Here is a 5000-nt window from a genome sequence, read left to right on the forward strand (position 1 = left end):
GGCATTCACAATTCACCATGGTAAGACATCCTCCCTACTACGAGTAGAACCACCTAACCAACGCCCACACTTGGACTTGGCAGAACCTACTTCCGCAGCATCCACAAGGGAACAAGTAAGACATCCTCCCCAAAGCTACTCCAACTCTTTGCATGCCCATAAGTGCGGACATCCTACGTCCTTAGCCACCATCCTCACAAGAAAACTCTGGGATCCACCTTTGGAACACACCAGCATTCCGAATATTAGTTAGCAACCTTGTGTCGAACATTATGCGTAACCCACACGTCCTCCACAATTGTAAGAGCAACCACTTAAGTGACTCCTTCATTAAAGCCTAGCCCGTCAGCGACTCACTCCCTCAATGGAGCCCAGTCCGTCAGCGACTTACTCCCTTCGAAGACTGCACCATTTCGGTCTTCAGCTCCCACAACTCTTCCCTGAACAAAGGTCTTGCACCTTCCATCCAACACACGTCACCAACTCGGTTTACCACAACCTTCAATGGTATGCTATGGTTCGAGTATAAGCCAATCTTTGACACTCTCACCAAACTCGCGCTCCCATCCTCCCCACATCCTGAACTGAACAAGCAACATCACTTCGTCACAAGCCAGAACCCCTGCCTACCCGACTTCCGGGCGCTTGGTGCACGGATTAGAAAACTAGGCAACCGAGCAGCAAAACCAACCATCATCCCCCATCTTAGAGTCATCCTGCTTGATGTCTTCTCACAACTTCGAGACAAACTTTTGGATACCTTCACCCTTCCATAGGATCCAGCACCAAGACGGGTTTCCAACAACCGTCACACAACCTGATTCCAACAATCATCCACAGTGACGTTGGGGTCTTCTTCCAACTTCGCAAGTCCACTACCCATCACAGGCAATGACATGCTACCTTGCTATCAAAGTTCCTCCATCACCAATCTCTTCTAGGTACGAGTCCCTCACACAGAAACCACCTTCGGAATCGATCGGCTCTGATACCACTTGTCACGGGATCAGAGCTTCACTGTTTGTATCCAAGGTGCGAATCGTTTGAGCAGAAGCCACCATCTAAATCGATCGGCTCTGATACCACTTGTCACGGGACGAGCGTGCGACGCGGCGCGGCGGAAGCAAATCACAGATTTCGCTCGCACAAACGCTCCCGCGCGGCCCAGGATCCCTTCGAATCCCAGTCAGCCTTCTCCCCACTTCATGACTCTCACAACTCCGCGAGAGGTTCACCATCATGTGTCGTCTCCCATAGGCGCCAAGCCCCATAGCTAGACAACGAGTCACACTTCCTTGTGACAACACAATCACCCCGCATCCGGCAACGAACCCTCGACGCCCATACATCAAGCGTTGCATAAGACACGTCAACTGCATCGACCACGTCGCATGCCAAACTCGTGGCTCGCTCATGTCCAAGTCGAGACATGGCGATCCAACACACCATCGGTTTACCCACACTTCTGTGCGACGCGGCGCGGCGGAAGCAAATCACAGATTTCGCTCGCACAAACGCTCCCGTGCGGCCCAGGATCCCTTCGAATCCCAGTCAGCCTTCTCCCCACTTCATGACTCTCACAACTCCGCGAGAGGTTCACCATCATGTGTCGTCTCCCATAGGCGCCAAGCCCCATAGCTAGACAACGAGTCACACTTCCTTGTGACAACACAATCACCCCGCATCCGGCAACGAACCCTCGACGCCCATACATCAAGCGTTGCATAAGACACGTCAACTGCATCGACCACGTCGCATGCCAAACTCGTGGCTCGCTCATGTCCAAGTCGAGACATGGCGATCCAACACACCATCGGTTTACCCACACTTCTGTCGGTCATCCGTTAGTAACCAAGATAGCCCACATCCTCAAGCTATCCACGCAAGCTGTCACGCTCGCATGTCGCCCAAGCCTTGGCGACATATGTATTTCGAATGTCCCACATAACCATCTATGCTTTGCATGGGGTCGCAACCCACGCGTACCGGCATCCGAATATCTTCCTTCCATCTGGGACAAGGCCGAACCCAAGCCAAGTCCATCGAGTCTCGTCAAATGTCTCGCTAGCCGACGGCATAGCGAATGCCATACGTTGACCTCACTCTTTCCAACGATGCGCAATACGAACGGCCCCGCGTGTTCGTACTGTCCTCGGGAAGTCCTTTCCCTCGGAGACATAGATTATCCTTCAACAATCTCATGCCCGCCCTTATGACAACCTCCAATGTCATAAGGATGCTCGCTTAGTGCCACAAGGGTGTAAGCACCAGGGGTGGTGGAGAGCATGACACCATGTCACCCCCTATATAGCATTTTATGCATTTAGCCTTCTGCCAGGAGGGAACATCACCTATGCACGAGGAGTCATAATTGGGCATAACTTCTTCGTACGAACTCCGAATGGCGAACCGTCAGTTGCATAGCGTGTATCTCGTCATTACGAACATCTTTCGTGTTCTGAGTTTCTTCAGGTTCCTCCCGTAACCTTCCGAAATACCCAAAATACCCCTCACACGCACAACCCGGCCAACACCAACCATTCTAGCTCTTAAGTCCTTGCCCCTTCCACACTTGGACTACCTCATAAGCGCATGGATGTCCCAACGGAGTCACGAAAGCACACGCTCAAGTGCGATCCGTGACACTTGGCATGTCGTGCCTTGGCCTTTGCATGTCGTGCCTTGCCATGCCGTAGTTTCGCTTGCCTTGGCATTGCTCCCCATTCAAGGCATTTCGAGAAAGCGAGGCTATCGGAAGCTTGGCATGCCTACCCTTGCCTTCGCCTTGGCATGCCGTGGCCTTGCCTTTGCTCCCATTCAACGCATTCCGACAAAGTGACGCGAAGCGGAAGCCTACCATGGCGTAAAAATGTCGACAAAATTTTTCGACATTTGAATAATGGGGTTTGACAAGGTTTGAAAAATTCAATAAAAATGGTAGGCTTGAATGTCGACAAAGTGACGCGAAGCGGAAGCCTACCATGCGCAAAAATGTTGACAGAATTTTTCGGAACTTGTCCTGCCATGGGCTGCGCGCAGCATGCCGGCAGCCTGTGCGCAGCGTGCGCACAGCATGTCGGCAGCGTGCGCGCTGCATAGCCTGTCGACAGAGGCTAGCGAAACTTGTCCTGCCATGCGCGTGCGCAGCTGCGCGCAGCATGCGCACAACATGCCGGCAGCGTGCGCGCAGCTGAGCTTGTCGACAGAATTTTTCGAAACTTGTCCTGCCATGCGCGCGCGCAGCTTGCGCGCAGCGTGCTGATTCTGTCGACAGTGAGGCTAGCGAAACTTGTCCTGCCATGCGCGCGCGCAGCCTGTGCGCGCAACCTGCGCATCTGTCGACAGTGAGGCTAGCGAAACTTGTCCTGCCATGGCGTGCGCGCAGCCTGTGCGCGCAGCTTGCGAATCTGTCGACAGTGAGGCTTGCGAAACTTGTCCTGCCATGGCATGCGCGCAGCCTGCGCGCAGCATGCGCGCAGCATGCGCGCAGCATGCGCGCAGCATGCGCGCAGCATGCGCGCAGCATGCGCGCAGCATGCGCGCAGCATGCGCGCAGCATGCGCGCAGCATGCGCGCAGCATGCGCGCAGCATGCCGGCAGCCTGGTTCCAGGTTTTTTCAAATGTCGACAGAATTTTTCAAACCTTGTCAAACCCCATTTTTATTGAAATTTCCTCGCACAATAAGCTCCCTATAATTAAGTCTATGATTTTTAGGACCTTCTCCAACTTACAAAATGATATTTAGGACCTTGCCTTGCCCTCACATGCCGTGCCCATTCAAGGCATTCCGAGAAAGTGAGGTTATTGGAGGCTTCGGATGGCGTGGCTTGCCTTGCCTTGCATTGGCATGCCATGCCCAAGTTGTGGCCTACACCAAGCCATTCAAGCCATGCGTTGCCTTACCTTGGAATTGCTCATCATCCAATGCATTCCGAGAAAGTGAGTGTAGGCGAGGCTAAGGATGGCTTGCCTTGCCTTGCCTTGCATTGGCATGCCATGCCCAAGTTGTGGCCTACACCAAGCCATTCAAGCCATGCGTTGCCTTACCTTGGAATTGCTCATCATCCAATGCATTCCGAGAAAGTGAGTGTAGGCGAGGCTAAGGATGGCTTGCCTCGCCTTGCCTTGGCATGCCGTGCCCATGATGTGGCCTTGACCAAGCCATTCAAGCCATGCGTTGCCTTCGCCTTGGCATGCCGTGGCCTTGCCTCGCCATGCGATGCATTCCGACAAAGTGACGCGAAGCGGAAGCCTATCATGGCGTAAAAATGTCGACAAAATTTTTCGACATTTGAATAATGGGGTTTGACAAGGTTTGAAAAATTCAATACAAATGGTAGGCTTGAATGTCGACAAAGTGACGCGAAGCGGAAGCCTACCACGGCGTAAAAATGTCGACAGATTTTTTCGGACCTTGTCCTGCCATGGGCTGCGCGCAGCATGCCGGCAGCCTGTGCGCAGCGTGCGCACAGCATGTCGGCAGCGTGCGCACAGCATGCCGGCAGCGTGCGCGCACCATGCCGGCAGCCTGTCGACAGAATTTTTCGAAACTTGTCCTGCCATGCGCGCGCGCAGCTTGCGCGCAGCGTGCTGATTCTGTCGACAGTGAGGCTAGCGAAAGTTGTCCTGCCATGGCGTGCGCGCAGCCTGTGCGCGCAGCTTGCGCATCTGTCGACAGTGAGGCTAGCGAAACTTGTCCTGCCATGGCATGCGCGGCGCCTGCGCGCAGCCTGCGCACAACATGCGCGCAGGCTGTGCGCAGCGTGCGCGGAGCTTGCGTGCAGCTTGCGCATCTGTCGACAGTGAGGCTAGCGAAACTTGTCCTGCCATGGCATGCGCGCAGCGTGCGCGCAGTCTGTGCGCAGCATGCGCGCAGCCTGTGCGCAGCATGCGCGCAGCCTGTGCGCGCAGCTTGCGCATCTGTCGACAGTGAGGCTAGCGAAACTTGTCCTGCCATGGCATGCGCGCAGTCTGCGCGCAGTCTGCGCGCAGCATGCGC

This window comes from Prunus avium, unplaced genomic scaffold (genome assembly GCF_965620075.1).
Source record: "Prunus avium unplaced genomic scaffold, drPruAviu1.hap1.1 HAP1_SCAFFOLD_51, whole genome shotgun sequence".
Classification (NCBI taxonomy): Eukaryota; Viridiplantae; Streptophyta; class Magnoliopsida; order Rosales; family Rosaceae; genus Prunus; species Prunus avium.